The sequence below is a fragment of the Chiloscyllium punctatum genome, chromosome 50 (assembly GCF_047496795.1).
Source record: "Chiloscyllium punctatum isolate Juve2018m chromosome 50, sChiPun1.3, whole genome shotgun sequence".
Classification (NCBI taxonomy): Eukaryota; Metazoa; Chordata; class Chondrichthyes; order Orectolobiformes; family Hemiscylliidae; genus Chiloscyllium; species Chiloscyllium punctatum.
Window position 1 is genome coordinate 13,027,432 of NC_092788.1, and position 16,754 is coordinate 13,044,185.

The 16,754-nt window shown below is 50.4% G+C and overlaps 1 long non-coding RNA gene across 1 annotated transcript in view; it reads left to right on the forward strand.

The window, feature by feature from the left end:
• Positions 1–280: 280 nt before the first annotated feature.
• Positions 281–16,754, forward strand: part of LOC140470057 (uncharacterized) — a 60,135-nt gene continuing 43,661 nt past the window's right edge. Inside the window, exon 1 of the long non-coding RNA XR_011956324.1 lies at positions 281–404. This is a non-coding gene — a long non-coding RNA (uncharacterized lncRNA). The remainder of the gene's footprint in view (positions 405–16,754) is intronic.

Sequence of the window (16,754 nt, forward strand, 5' to 3'; positions counted from 1 at the left end):
TTGAGGAAGGGTCACTTGACAAAGGCACTTCACAAAGATCCTGATCAATGTAACTTTGTGATATTAGTTCAGAAGGAACAGCTCAGACCTAACATTTCCGTGTGCCTTTGTTCTGTATCTGTTCTCCCATGTAGCCCGCCCTCCGAATACAATACCTTACACAGCCTTAAACCTGTTTGTCAACTTTCAGCAGAAGCAGCCTCAGGGCATTGAACACAGACTGAATTACTCAGTGACACTTGGATCAGGTCAAGTTCTCAAGTAAACAGATGGTGGGGAAATTCAGCACAATTCAGCAGGTAGCAACGGTGAAGAGAGAGAGGAACAATTCGCATTCCAAGTGACTCTTCCTCAAAACGGTCTGTTCTGAAGGAACTTTCCCGCAGAAATCACTGGATTGAAAGGTGAACTCTCTCTCTGTCTCTTTCTCCCTCTCCCTTCAGAGATGCTGCTCGACATGCTGAGCTTCTTCAGCAATCTCTGTATTGATGTTTCAGGTCTCTAGTGCGTCCGTACAGATTGATTTTAGTGTTGAATTCTCCAGCTTGCTCTATTAAAGGGATTGAATCCCTCTGCTACAAAGGGGGGTCTGTTACCACAGCTAACAGGTTCGTGATGCCAACATTGTTGGTTCAATCTCTATCATGTCTGAAATTACCATGAAGGCCCCAGCTTCTCAACCTCGCCTCTCACCTGAGGTGTGTGACCCACCAGCCTCTCTCCCTGACAAGACTGCAGCTCTTGGGTCCTCCTGGTCTATATTAACTTCCCAACTTTAAAAAGGGCACTCCAGTAAGAGAGCTCTTTACATGGTTCAGGTCAAACTCCTGGAGCTCCCTCCCTAACATCACTGTGGGACACCCAAGGACTGCAGCAGGAGAGTACAGCTCACCCCCACCTTCCAGGCAACTATTAGAGGCTGTGGGAATCACATACAAGCCACATTTGAAAATAAGTTTTATAACAGGGTGACGGTGGATGGTCACTAACTCTGTTTCTTTACCTCTGTTCAAATCAGCGTAATGAAGAAGCTTAGGGTGGGTCAAAAATTACAGAGGGTCAGTACTGAGGGAGCACCATACTGTCAGAAGGTCAGTACAGAGAGAGTGCTACACTGTCAGAGGGTCAGTACTGAGGCACTGCTGGACTGTCAGAGGAGCAGGACCGAGCCTGAGGGTCAGTACTGGGGGAGTGCTTCACTATCAATGAGTCAGTACTGAGGGAGTGCGACACTGTCAATGAGTCAGTACTGAGGCAGTGCTGTACTGTCAGAGTATCAGTTATGATGGAGTGCTGTACTGTCAGAGGTTTTGTCCTGAGATTGGGCCACACTGTCGGAGGGTCAGTATAGGGCCACTTCCACACTGTCAGAGTCAGTACTGAGTGAGTGCATCACTATCAGAGGATCAGTGTGGAGGGAGTGCAGCATTGTCAGAGGATCAGTGTGGAGGGAGTGCAGCATTGTCAGAGGGTCAGTGTGGAGGGAGTGCTGTATTGACAGAGGATCAGTGTGGAGGGAGTGCAGCATTGTCAGAGGATCAGTGTGGAGGGAGTGCTGCATTGTCAGAGGGTCAGTATGGAGGGAGTGCAGCATTATCAGAGGATCAGTGTGGAGGGAGTGCAGCATTATCAGAGGATCAGTGTGGAAGGAGTGCAGCATTGTCAGAGGGTCAGTGTGGAGGGAGTGCTGTATTGACAGAGGATCAGTGTGGAGGTAGTGCTGCATTGTCAGAGGGTCAGTATGGAGGCAGTGCTGCATTGTCAGTGAGTCAGGACGGAGGGATTGCTGTGCAGTGAGAGGGTCAGTAATGATGAAGTGCGCACTCTCTGATGGTCAGTACTAATGGATGGCCATGCTGTCAGAGTGTCGCACTGTGAGAGGGTTACTACTGAGGGAGCACTGCACTGTGAAAGGGTTCGAACTGAGGGAGCACTGCACTCTGAGGGGGATTAGTACTGAGGGATCACCGCGATGTGAGGGGGTCAGTACTGAGGGACCACCACACTCTGAGGGGATTAGTACTGAGGGATCACCGCGCTGTGAGGGGGTCAGTACTGAGGGATCACCGCGCTGTGAGGGGGTCAGTACTGAGGGATCACCACACTGCGAGGGGGTCAGTACTGAGGGACCACCGCGATGTGAGGGTGTAAGTACTGAGGGAGCACCTCACTCTGATGGGATTAGTACTGAGGGACCACCGCGCTGTGAGGGGGTCAGTACTGAGGGAGCACCACACTCTGAGGGGATTAGTACTGAGGGATCACCGCGATGTGAGGGGGTCAGTACTGAGGGAGCACCACACTCTGCGGGGATTAGTACTGAGGGATCACCGCGATGTGAGGGGGTCAGTACTGAGGGAGTACCACACTGTGAGGGGGTCAGTACTGAGGGAGCACCACACTCTGAGGGGGTCAGTACTGAGGGATCAACGCGCTGTGAGGGGGTCAGGACTGAGGGAGCACCACACTCTGAGGGGATTAGTACTGAGGGATCACTGCGCTGTGAGAGGGTCAGTACTGAGGGATCACCGCACTGTGAGGGGGTCAGTACTGAGGGAGCACCACACTATGTGCCGGACAGTCAGTACTGAGTGATTTCTGCATTGCCAGAGGGTCAGTACTGAGAGAGTGATGCACACTCAAAGGGTCATTACTGAGGGAGCGCTACACGGTCAGTGTGTCAGTTCTGAGGGAGTGTTGTTTCAGAGGGTCAGTACTGAGGGAGAGCTGCACTGCCAAAGGGTCAGTACTGAGGGAGTTCTGCTCAGTCGGAGAGTCAGTACTGAGAAAATGCCACGTTATCGGAGGGTCGGTATCGAGGGAGTGCTGCACTGTAAGTGCATCGGTATTGAGGGAGGGCTACATTGTCGGAGGGTCAGTACTGAGGGAATGCCACATTGTAGAAATGTCAGTGCAAAGAGAGTGCTGCAGTGTCAGAGTGTCAGTACTGAGGGAATGCTGTTGTGTCAGGGCGTCATTTCTGAGGGTGTGCTACAGTGTAAAAGGAGCAGTGCTGAAGGTGTGCTGCACTGTCAGAGGGTCAGTACTGAGGGATTGCAGCACCGTCAGGGGCGCAGGGCCAAGGGGCTGTTGCAGTGTCAGAGGGTCAGTTCTGAGGGAGTACTGAATGATCAGAGAATGTGCCGCATCATCTGAAAGTCAGTATGAAGGTGCCCCACACTGTGGGAGGGTCAGTATACGTGCAATGCCTCACTGTCAGAGGGTCAGTACTGAGGGAGTGCTGCACTGTCAGAGGGTCAGTACTGAGGGAGTGCTGCACTGATAGAGGTTCAGTACAGAGGGAGAGCTGCACTGATAGAGGGTCAGTACTGAGGGAGTGCTGCACTGTCAGAGGGTCAGTACTGAGGGAGTGCTGCACTGATAGAGGGTCAGTACTGAGGGAGTGCTGCACTGTCAGAGGGTCAGTTCTGAGGGAGTGCTTCACTGTCAGAGGGTCAGTACTGAGGGAGTGCTGCACTGTCATCGGAACAGTATTGAGGGAGAGTTGCACTGCCAGAGGGTCAGTATGGAGGGGGTGCCACACTGTCAGAGGGTCAGTACTGAGGGAGTGCCACACTGTCAGAGGGTCAGTACTGAGGGAGTGCTGCACTGTCAGAGGATCAGTACTGAGGGAGCGCTGCACTGTCAGAGGGTCATTTCTGAGGGAGTGCTTCACTGTCAGAGTGTCAGTACTGAGGGAGTGCTGCACTGTCAGAGGGCCAGTACTGAGGGAGTGCTGCACTGTCAGAGGGTCAGTACTGAGGGAGTGCTGCACTGTCAGAAGGCCAGTACTGAGGGATTGCTGCACTGTCAGAGGGTCAGTACTGAGGGAGTGCTGCACTGTCAGAGGGTCAGTACTGAGGGAGTGCTGCACTGATAGAGTGTCAGTACTGAGGGAGTGCTGCACTGTCAGAGAGTCAGTACTGAGGGAGCGCTGCACTGTCAGAGGGTCAGTACTGAGGGAGTGCCGCACTGTCGGAGGGTCAGTACTGAGGGAGGGCGGCGCTGTCGGAGGGTCAGGACTGAGGGAGTACTGCAATGTCAGAGGGTCAGTACGGAGGGAGTGCTGCACTGTCAGAGGATCAGTACTGAGGGAGTGCTGCACTGTCAGAGGGTCATTACTGAGGGAGTTCTGCAATGTCGGAGGGTCTGTACTGTTGAGTGCAGCAATGTCGGAGGGATTGTACTGTAGGAGAGCTGCACTGTCAGAGGGTCAGTACTGAGGCAGTGCTGCACTGTCAGAAGGTCAGTTCTGAGGGAAGGCTGTACTGTCAGAGAGTCAGCACTGCAGGTGTGCCATACTGTCGGAAGGTCAGTAATGTGGAAATGCTGCACTGTCAGAGGATACGACTGAGGGAGTGCTGCGCTATCGGGGGGGTCAGTAATGGGGGATTGCTGCAATGTCAGAGGGTCAATCTGGGGGCAGTGCTGCACTGTGAGAAGGTCAGTACTGAGGGAGTGCTGCAGTGTCAGAGAGTCAGTACTGAGGGAGTGCTGCACTGTCAGAGGGTCAGTGCTGAGGGAGTGCTGCAGTGTCAGAGAGACAGCACTGTGGGAGCGCTGCAGTGTCAGAGAGTCAGTACTGAGGGAGTGCTGCACTGTCAGAGGGTCAGTACTGAGGGAGTGCTGCACTGTCAGAGGGCCAGTAATGAGGGAGTGCTGCACTGTCAGAGGGTCAGTACTGAGGGAGTTCTGCACTGTCAGAGGGTTAGTACTGAGGGAGTGCTGAACTGTCAGAGGGTCAGCACTGAGGGAGTGCTGCAGTGTCAGAGAGTCAGTACTGAGGGAGTGCTGCACTGTCAGAGGGTCAGTACTGAGGGAGTGCTGCACTGTCAGAGGATCAGTACTGAGGGAGTGCTGCACTGTCAGAGGGTCAGTACTGAGGGAGTGCTGCAGTGTCAGAGAGTCAGTACTGAGGGAGTGCTGCACTGTCAGAGGGTCAGTACTGAGGGAGTGCTGCCCTGTCAGAGGATCAGTACTGAGGGAGTGCTGCACTGTCAGAGGGCCAGTACTGAGGGAGTGCTGCATTGTCAGAGGGTCAGTACTGAGGGAGTGCTGCACTGTCAGAGGGCCAGTACTGAGGGAGTGCTGCAGTGTCAGTGAGTCAGTACTGAGGGAGTGCTGCACTGTCAGAGGGTCAGTACTGAGGGAGTGCTGCACTGTCAGAGGATCAGTACTGAGGGAGTGCTGCACTGTCAGAGGGCCAGTACTGAGGGAGTGCTGCACTGTCAGAGCGTCAGTACTGAGGGAGTGCTGCACTGTCAGAGGGCCAGTACTGAGGGAGTGCTGCACTGTCAGAGGGTCAGTACTGAGGGAGTGCTGCAGTGTCAGAGAGTCAGTACGGAGGGAGTGCTGCACTGTCAGAGGGTCAGTACTGAGGGAGTGCTGCACTGTCAGAGGATCAGTACTGAGGGAGTGCTGCACTGTCAGAGGGTCAGTACTGAGGGAGTGCTGCACTGTCAGAGGGTCAGTACTGAGGGTGTGCTGCAGTGTCAGAGGGTCAGTACTGAGGGAGTGCTGCACTGTCAGAGGGTCAGTACTGAGGGAGTGCTGCACTGTCAGAGGATCAGTACTGAGGGAGTGCTGCACTGTCAGAGGGTCAGTACTGAGGGAGCGCTGCACTGTCAGAGGGTCCGTACTGAGGGAGTGCTGCACTGTCAGAGGGCCAGTACTGAGGGAGTGCTGCACTGTCAGAGGGTCAGTACTGAGGGAGTGCTGCACTGTCAGAGTATCAGTACTGAGGGAGCGCTGCACTGTCAGAGGCTCAGTATTGCGGGAGTGCCGCACTGTCGGAGGGTCAGTTCTGAGGGAGGGCCGCACTGTCAGCGGGTCAGGACTGAGGTAGTGCTGCAATGTCAGAGGGTCAGTACGGAGGGAGTGCTTCATTGTCAGAGGGTCAGTACTGAGGGAGTGCTGCACTGTCAGAGGATCAGTACTGAGGGAGTGCTGCACTGTCAGAGGGTCATTACTGAGGGAGTGTTGCAATGTCCGAGGGTCTGTACTGTTGAGAGCTGCATTGTCGGAGGGACTGTACTGTAGGAGATATGCACTGTCAGGGGGTCAGTACTGAGGCAGTGCTGCACTGTCAGAAGGTCAGTTCTGAGGGAGGGCTGCACTGTCAGAGAGTCAGCACTGCAGGTGTGCCATACTGTCGGAAGGTCAGTACTGTGGAAATGCTGCACTGTCAGAGGATACTACTGAGGGAGTGCTGCGCTATCAGGGGGGTCAGTAATGGGGGATTGCTGCAATGTCAGAGGGTCAATCTGGGGGCAGTGCTGCACTGTGAGAAGGTCAGTACTGAGGAAGTGCTGCACTGTGAGAAGGTCAGTACTGAGGGAGTGCTGCAGTGTCAGAGAGACAGCACTGAGGGAGTGCTGCAGTGTCAGAGAGTCAGTACTGAGGGAGTGCTGCACTGTCAGAGGGTCAGTACTGAGGGAGTGCTGCAGTGTCAGAGAGTCAGTATTGAGGGAGTGCTGCACTGTCAGAGGATCATGACTGAGGGAGTGCTGCACTGTCAGCGCATCAGTCTGGGGGATCCCTGCATTGTAAGAGAGGCAGGACTGAGTGAGTGCCACACTATCAGATGGGCTGAATGGCCTAATTTCTGCTCCCATGTCTTGTGGTCTAAGAGGAATATCTGAAATTGTTCAGTATATTTCTGCCTCTGCTTCCTACATACCCTGCTCAGCAATGATTCCCACGTCCAGATTCCAGAGACTGTGTTCAAACAGACCGCCTTCATTTGGTTACCACCCTCTTTTCCCAGGGATCAAGTTTTCGTTTCGTGTGACTGACCTGCCAGCTCAATTGTATATTTTCATGCTGCAGGACTGAGGTTTATTCCTCAGCTTCCATGTCCTCATCCCAAATGAATCCCACTGCCCCACACTCAGCACAGTCGGGTGTTCCTCATTTCTTAGCTTCCCAATGCTAATCCACACTCCTCCAAATCGTATCGCAGGCGAATTACCTGGGAGAGAGGAGTGCTAAGAGAGGAAATAAAAATCTGAAAGTACCTTACAGTGACATTAAGGGTGAATTGATAATGACAGAAAGAGTAAGTTGTGGAACACAGTGAGAATTTGTGCATGGACCCAGAGGCTACAGTGAATGGATTCATTTTGTCAGTGCTCATTGGGACAGGGTTGATATGAAATTGTGAAGATGCTCCTTGATACAATTAAATGAATTAGCATATATATAGAGAGAGAGATGGTTCTGAGTGGTCTGGCCTTCTTCCAACCCAATAAATCTCCAAAGACGGTGGAAATGTATCTCAGTTTACCGAATGAGGTGATGGAGGAAGTAGCAGGTACACTTGCAAACATTTTCAAATCCCCTCTGGCCACAGGAGAGGTGTCGTCGGACTGACCATGTGGTACTGTTATTCAAGAAGGGACATGGGATATACCAGGCAGCTACAGGCCAGTCAGGCTAATATCGTGGGTGGGACGTCTGTTGGAAGCAATTTTGGGAGAGAGAATTAATCAGCATTTAAAGAGACTGGAGTACATGAAGACCAGTCAGAATGGTTGTGTTAAGGAGGGGTCGGGTCTGACCAATGGGATTGCACTTTTTAAGGAGGTGACCAGGTGTTTAAATAAGGGCAATACTTTCCTGTCGCCTGCTTGGAGGTCAGTAAGGCTTTTATCAGGACCCATATTGGAAACTGATAGTGAACATAAAAACTCAAGATCCAAGGAATTTGGCGCAGAATGCTGAGTGGCAGGAAGCAGACAGTGATGGCCCAATTAGAAATCTCTGTCTGTTCATGTCTCACTGTTGGGGTCTTACTGATGTGGTTGATAGAAAAGATTTAGATTTGAATGGTGGAGGGTTAATCATTGGGTTCATGAATGATATGAAGATTGGTTGGGTGATAAATACTGAGGATGATAGCCTTAGATTACAGAAGGATGGAGATGACCTTGTCAGATGGACCGATCAGTGGCAACGGGTGAGGTGCCTGAAGACTGGAGGGTGATTCATGATGGGCCATTATTGAAGTAAGGCTGCAAGGAACAGCCATTGAACTATGGAGCTGTGAACCTGATGGCAGTGGGGGGTAAGCTGTTGGAGAGCATTCCGAGAGACAATTTACATGGATTTGGAAAAGCAAGGATTGATTAGGGATGGTCAGCGTGGCTTGTGGAAATGGTTTGGGATGGAGGCCACGTCCATTTTAAAAGATTCAGATCTTTTTAAACAATCAGTGAAAAATAACATCACCAGGTGCCTTAAACATGGATTGGAGAAAAACTGTTGTCAATGTATGGTCACTTGATGCTTGGAGACTCTCTAGAAAAGCAGGCACCCAAACAGACCAATGCTATCGATGCAAGATGCGGTGCACAGGAAGATCCAACAAGTCATTTGCAGTTGCTGTTTGTCTCCCTGGAGCAGTCATCATGCGAGATCAGGGTTCAGTCCTTGGAAAGTGACCTCTCCATTGAACCTTCCTCCACGTTTGTACAGTAACTGTGGTTTTGTGTGCTTATCTCTGTGAGAGAGAGACACAGAAAGCGAGTGTCTGTCCGTGTGTGTGAGAGAGAGTGCATGTGTGCGTATCTCTGTGTGTCTGTGTGTGTGAGAGAGGGATTATGTGTTTTTGTACGTGTCTGTCTGAGTGTGTGTTTGTGAGAGAGTGTGTGTGTATGTGTTTGAGGGAGTGAGAGTGTGTGTATGTTTGAGAGAGTGAGTGTTTGTGAGACAGAGAGAGAGAGAGAGAGAGAGAGAGTGTGTGTGTGTGTGTGTGTGTGTGTGTAAACTAGCCAATCTTATCAGGTGCCCATGAATATAAAATCCAGCTGCTATTTCAGGTGAGGTGGTCCTCGTGTCTCCAAAGACACAAAGGCTGCAAGAGTGAATTAACTGGGGGAAAGAGAGTGCTGTTCATTCCAGTGGGGATTCATCCAGTAAACCTTCCCCACACACTAACATCCCTCTGGTAATGCAGTGACTAGTCCTGCACACAGAGCTCCAGGTACAAACCAATGTAATGTCACCGTAGTCTTACCAGAGCATGGGACAGCTCCTCATTACAGAGCGGGGTCTGGTGGGGATTTAATCAGAGGGTGACTATGGCCCAACTGAGGGGAGAGGTTGGGAAGGAGAGTCCTTCAGAGTAACTTCAGCTAGTGTAGTAAGCTAACTGACCAGCCAACTGAGCTAACCAACCTCACTCCAGGGGCATGCCGTGTATAACACAATCATTGCCAGACTGCACCTCAAGAAGAGCCAGGAGCAAGGCCATTCGGCCCCCACCCTAACCCAGAAGGGAGAGCACGGGAAGCTGATGAAGGAACCAAGCCCCTCCCATGTGGCCTTCTGAAATGGAGCTGGAGGACAGGGCAGACCGGGCCTGCTGTTTGCTTCCCTGAGACTGGCCTGCTCCACCTTACAGTGAGAGACTGAGGGGAACCTCAAGGAGATTTCACTTCTCACTGAGAGGCTCCAACTCCAATCCAAATCAGACTGGTTCCCTCCGAGACTCACGGAAGGGTGCAGCACTCGACAGATCAGGGCCTTGTGGAGTCATAACCTCCAGTGTGGGGACCAAGAGCTGGGAGGTAGTGTTAAGGACATAAAACCATCTGTAATAGGAACAGGAGGAGACCATTCAGCCCATCGAGCCTGCTCTACTATTCAATAGAATCGTGAATGATTTAGTATTGATTTGGGAGCTGAAACCTGGACAGTACAGAGACAGAGAATCAAATTATTCTGCGATACGGAATTATCAGACGAGAGCACACACACACACACACACACACACACACACACACACACACACACACACACACACAAATCGTGGGATTCAGGCCGTCTGTGGAAACGGGGAGAGACAAAGGAGCATAATGCTAGAGAGGGATCTGATCCCACAGATTTCACTCCTTCCCTCTCTCTCTGCAGCTCTCATGTCTGTTTTTGTTTTTCCCAGTTCTCTCTCCCACATCTTTCCTTCAATCTCTATATCTCACCATCCTTCACATCTCTGTCCTGTTTACATTTCCCAGTAGATTCCCTTCCCCCTTTGTCACCTCACCTGGTTTTTCAGGAATGCTTAATCATTCAGTCTTTCACAAAACTAACACCTTGCTCATCTCTCTCTGCATCTGTCTCTCAGCTCTGTGGGATCTTGCTATTCCTGTCTGTACATCACTCTAGCAACATCATAGCCCCCACTACCACCCCACTCTCTCAGCTCTATCTCTCTGCTGTTGTAACTCCTCTCTCTCTCTGTCCTATATCTCTCCCTGGGATTTCTGTCTTGCTGTCTGCCTGAACTCTCCCTGTCTTTCTCCTCCCATTTTCTCCTTGTATCTGTCTGACATTGTATTTCTCTTCCTGGAGTTTAACACACTCTCTCTCTCTCTCTGTCTGTCTCTGTCTGCTCTCTCTCAGTTCTTCTCACTTCCTCTACCCCCCTCTGCCTGCCTGTCTTTCTCTTGTTCTCTCCCTCCCTCTCACTGTCTGTCCATCCATCTCTCTTTCTCTCCTGTAGTTGCTCTCCCTCTTTCTCCCTGGACCCCTCTGCTCTGTCCCAGTGACTGGGGGAAGGGGCATTGGGAAGAGCTTGCCTCAGTGCCTGGTCTCTCCTAGGTTTTACACCCACTGTGGGGAGGGGGTGAGTGGAAGGAACATGAAGTAATTTTCTGAGTGTGTCTGAAATAAAGAAAAAGAGAAAGAGAAAGGGAGAATGATAAAAAGAGAGAAAGACATGGAGAGAGTGGAGATGGAGAAAGTGGAGAGAGAGAAATGGGCAGTAAGAGTCAAGGAGGTGGAGTGAGAAAAGGACAGAGTGAGAGAGACAGGGAGAGACAGAAAGTGAGAAGGGCATATATGGAGGGAGAAGGACAGTGTGTGTACTTGGCGATGGTTTCAGAGTGGGATCTTGTTGTGCATTACTGCAGTCAGTCAAAAGGTGAGTTAGTCTCTGCACTATGTCCTCCAGCCCAGGGACTGTGAGTCTGCATGGGAAGGGGGAGAGTGGGAGACAAGGAGAGAGTGGGACAGCCAGAGACAGGGGGAGGGTTTGATGGGGTTTTGGGGTTGGTGGAGAAAGGAGGGGCTGTTGTCAGAGAGAGATGGAGGGAGGGATAGCATGTGATGCAAAATCTGAGACAGGGTTGTGAAGAGGTCTGCACAGGAAGGATAGTCAATGAGGCCATTCAGGGGCCAATCCTGAGGATCCTGAACCGGTCCAGGATCATTTAATGGGTGAGGGGGGATGATGGGCAGAAAGGACTCCATCTGTGATGTAAACCTTCTGTAATTCTCGGACTGGGATCTTGCTGTACATTAAAATCGTTACAGGCGAGTCAGTCAACCCAGACTCATTTACCTGTGTGAGAAAGTGAGGACTGCAGATGCTGGAGAGTCAGAGTTACAAAGTGTGGAGCTGGAGAAGCACAGCAGGTCAGCCAGGAGAGTCGATGGGTCAGGCCTGAGCTGCTGGGCTTTTCCAGCTCCACACTTTTCCACTCAAATCCCTCTGCCTCAGGGAGTGGGGATCACAGCAATGTTGGGGGCAGCGAAATATTTGAGGGGGGCACAGTTGGTAAGGTAGGTATTAGGGAGGGAAGGTATTTGGGGAAGGGAATAAATTTGGGAGGAGAGTTAAAATGAGGGGCAAATGTTTTTAGCGGGGTCAAAATTGGGTGAGCACTTTCAGGTCTGAAATAAAGAAAAAGAGAAAGGGAGGGTGAGAAAAAGAGAGAGAGGTAGAGCGAGTGGGGATGGAGAAGGGGGATGAGAGAAAGATGGGGCAGAGACAGATAGTGAGAGGGATGGTGTGAGAGAAAGGCAGATTGAGAGAAAGAGACAGACAGGGAGACAGAAGGACAAAGAGAGAAGGGGAAGTCAGACTGAGACAAACAGGCGTTAAAGCATGGACAGACTGAAGGGGTGACACTCAGTATTCCAGTTGGTTCCAGCTCTCTCTCTCTCAATGGTTTTTCACACTCCCTCTCTCCCATGCTCCTGAGGTTTCCTTCAGCTTGTCTCTCTCTCCCTCTCTCTCTCCCTCTCTCTGGATGGTGAGCTGGTCTCTGTCCCTTGCCATGTTGGTCACCTCAGAAAGCCTCCAGAAAATTCAAGAGATCAGTCAGCAGGTGATCCCTGGTTTCGTTCATTTCTGGATGGTTTCTCCGAACTTTCTATACTTCTGGCCAATTCAGAGAATCAGTTAATAGTTTGAAGCGTTGCTAATCATTTGGATGGCTTGGTCCTGTTAGTTTCTTTGTGTAGCAGGACCCGGTACCTTCCTGTCTGGGCCCTCCTTTGTTTGGTGGAGACGTTATTAGGGATATGTCTGCCCAGGGGAACTGTTGCCTTTTACATTATGCTGATGGGATAACCATCTGGCTGCTGTCTGGCTTTTGTGATTTGGGAGTATAACTTGTCCAATATACCCAGCATCTCTTAGCTGTCTACCTGTGTTTTAGCAAGGAGGCAGGAACATTTCACCCATTCCCCCTCCCCCACCCAGTCTTTTGAATAGAAAGAAGCTTATACAATGAATTACAAACCTAATTTTAAAAGCTGGTTATGTTTGTTGTCAGAGTAGCCTGCTGTTTGAGCGAAAGCCATTTTGTACATTGGTCAAACCGATTATCATATGGCTGATAAGTGATATCATAGAATCCCTACAGAACAGAAACAGGCCCTTCAGCCCATCGAGACCACAATGACCCTCTGAAGAGAATCCAACTCAGATCTATCCCCTGATGATATCTGTGAAACCCTGCATTTCCCATGGCTATTCCAGCTAACCGGATATCCCTCGACACTATGGGCAATCTGTCAAAAATGCCCACCATTGAACAGTGGGAGAAAACCCATACAGATGTAGGGAGAATGTACAAACTCCACACAGACAGTGGCTCAGGAGTGGAATCAAACCCAGGTCTCTGGCGCTGTGAGGTAACAGTGCTCACCACTGAGTGACTGTGGCTCTCCAAACTGTTTCGACAAAACATATTCCGTTCTGAGAATCCATACAGAATTGTGATGCATAGCCAACATCCGGTGAGCAGAATAAATGCAAGGGAATGGGACCTCCTGGCTCAAACTCCAGGAATTCCTTCCCGAAGGACATTGTGGGTCCACCACCTGCAACAGTTCAAGGAGACAGCTCACCACCAAAACCAGCTCCCGAGCAGCTACGGACAGGCAATCAATACTGACCCAGCCAGGAACACTCAAACACTGCAAATGAAGGAAACTAAGGTGATCACCCGGGGAGTTCCATCTACCTTCCAGTCCCTGGGGGTGTATCCAGGCATTATTCACCATGATCGTACCCATCTGTTACAGCCTGCAATCCTAACCACCGGTATCCCGAGATATATCAAGGTGAGTGTGGTTAGGACCACAGCTTGATGTGAGAGGACCCGAATTCTTTAATGACAGGCAATGGGAATGCCATGGTCTGGCCTGTTCCTCCACACAAGAGGTTAGTGAGTAAAATTAGGGCGCACGGTATTGTGGGCAAAGTACTAGATTGGATAGAGAATTGGTTGGCTAATAGGAAACAAAGGGTAGTGATTAACGGCTCCATTTCGGAATGGCAGGCAGTGACCAGTGGGGTACCGCAGGGATCCGTGCTGGGACCGCAGCTTTTTACAATATATGTAAATGATATAGAAGATGGTATCAGCAATAACATTAGCAAATTTGCTGATGATACAAAGCTGGGTGGTAGGGTGAAATGTGATGAGGATGTTAGGAGATTACAGGGTGACCTGGACAAGTTAGGTGAGTGGGCAGATGCATGGCAAATGCAGTTTAATGTGGATAAATGTCTGGTTATCCACTTTGGTGGCAAGAACAGGAAGGCAGATTACTACCTCAATGGTATCAAATTAGGTAAAGGGGCTGTTCAGAGAGATCTGGGTGTTCTTGTCCACCAATCAATGAAGGCAAGCATGCAGGTACAGCAGGTCGTGAAGAAGGCTAATAGCATGCTGGCCTTCATAACAAGAGGAATTGAGTATAGAAGCAAAGAGGTGCTTCTGCAGCTGTACAGGGCCCTGGTGAGACCACACCTGGAGTACTGTGTACAATTCTCGTCTCCAAATTTGAGGAAAGACATTCTGGCTATTGAGGGAGTGCAGCGTAGGTTGACGAGGTCAATTCCTGGAATGGCAGGATTGCCTTACACGGAAAGACTGAAGCGACTGGGCTTGTATACCCTTGAGTTTAGAAGACTGAGAGGTGATCTGATTGAAACGTATAGGATTATGAAAGGATTGGACACTCTGGCAGGAGGAAACATATTTCCGCTGATGGGGGGGAGTGCCGAACCAGAGGACACAACTTTAAAATACGGGGTAGACCATTTAGGACAGAGATGAGGAGAAACTACTTCACCCAGAGAGTGGTGGCTGTGTGGAATGCTCTGCCCCAGAGGGCAGTGGAGGCCCAGTCTCTGGATTCATTTAAGAAAGAATTGGATAGAGCTCTCAAATATAGTGGAGTCAAGGGGTATGGAGATAAGGCTGGAACAGGATACTGATTGGGAATGATCAGCCATGATCATATTGAATGGCGGTGCAGGCTTGAAGGGCTGAATGGCCTACTCCTGCATCTATTGTCTATTGTCTATTGTCTATTCTCTATTTACGTAAGTGTGGTCCCTGTCAATGTCCCCTCTATCTCCACAGCATGTGGGAGGGAATCATGATAACCCATCCAAGTACCTTTTTTAATATAATTCCGATACGTTCGTCTTCAAAGATCCCCATCCTAACATTATCACTTGGGATAACTGGAATCCCTCGCACCCGGCCCAGTGCCCCACCGAAAGTGTCCTTACAGCTGTCATTAACCCAGCCCTTGGTGAGCTGCTGTAACTGACAGTGAGACATGTTAGTGTGGGTGTTCTCCTGGAACAAATATTTACGCTGTTTGTTACTAATCCGGGATGGGACTTTTCTCGAGCAGTGAGGACTGCTGCCTTCATTTCATCATGGATGTCCCTCCCTCACTGTTGTCCCTCAGGGAGGGCTGAATGGCCTGGTGGACAAAGTCACATGGTGATTAATTTAATTTATTTGTCAGCATCCAGTCCGTGTATGACAGACTGTCGGTCTATCTCATTCAAAAATGTATCTGGGTTTGAGACAGGATCAAAGAGAGTGGCCTTTTTGGTGCTGCCCACCAGCTGGGTGCCTGGAATGGCTGTTGTGTACGGAGTGAAGACCATAAGCTGCTTTACACTGGGGAACCACAGGATTCATGGAATCTGAGTTCGGCTGTGGGTCAGGGCTGGGGGCAAAAGATGCAGTGACCTGAGAACAAGGCAGTGGGAGTCCCCATCTGTGAGCGGGTGTGGATGTTATCTCCCTGGGGAGGTAGAACCCCAAAGGCACACATTATCCCATTCTGGGAGGACCCCTAGTTCCCTAGGGATTGTATTTGCTCCTGACACCTCCTACTAGGGCCTGATGTGTGTTGTTCCATGTTGCAGGTGTACAGGACCCATGCAGCTGCTTGGAGCTCATACACTGTCCTTCCAGATTGTCAATGTAACCTGAGGCTGCCTCCCCATCCCCAGAGACCCTCCTTTCAATGGATTGGGCTCTTCCCAATTGGAACTGGAGTAGTCCCATGTTCCTGCAACCTTCTGTCCTGCTCATTGTGTCGGAGACCAAGCTCGGTCACAGCCTGTAGGTTTCCCTGGGGTGACCGGATCCCAGCTGCCTTATCCCAGCTGGGGGTCCTCCAGGCTATCGTCAGTGGAGTGAGCCTTCCAGCTTCCTTCCCCGGTTCTCTATGGGCATCTCACCACAGCTCCTGTACCAGGAACCCTTCACTGCAAGGCCAAGCTGGCTTCCTGTGAAATTCTGCAGGACTGTTTCACATTTGTCCCGGCTCGTGTTCCTATTGCTTTGGTCGCTTCTGTATTATGGGACACCTGGGTATACTCATAGAGTCATAGAGTTCTACAGCATGGAGACAGGCTCTTTGGCCCAAACTGGTCCATCTACACTAACCCCGTTTCCCTGCACTTGAACCAAATCCTTCCAATACGTTCCTCTCTATGTATTTGTCCAAGTGCATTTTAATTGTTCTTAAATGTATCCTCCTCGACCACTTGCACTGGTAGTTCATTCCGTATGTGTACCACCCCCTGGGTAAAAGCATTGTCCCTCAGGTTCCCTTTTAATCTTCCCCTTTCTCCTTAAACTGATGCCCTTTCATCCTTGATTCCCCAAGCCTTGGATAAAGACTGAGTGCATTCACCCTATCCATGCCTCCCATGATCTTATACACCTCTATAAGGATACCCCTCAGTCTCCTACACACGAAAGAAAATGTCCTTGCTTGTCCAACCTCTCTCTTTATCTGTCTAGTTGAGTTTTGGCAACATCCTTGTAAATTTTTTCTGTCCTCTTTCTAGAACAATAACATCCTTCCTATAGCAAGGTGGGTAAAACTGAACACAATATTCCAAGTGCGGCCTCACCAACATCCTGCACAACTACAACAGAACTTCCTAACTTCGATATTCCATGCCCTGACTGGTGAAGGGCCCAGTGTGCCAAAAGCCTCCTTCACTGCCCTGTCTCCCTGAGTTCAGAGAGCCGTGCTCCTGGAATCCAAGGACCCTCTGTTCCACTGCACTCCTTCAGGCCCTACCATTCCCCATGAAACCCCTGTCTTGATGTGACATTCCAAAATGTAAGATCTCGCCCTTGTCTGTATTAAACTCCATTTGCCATTTCTCAGCCCAATTCCCCAGCTGATCA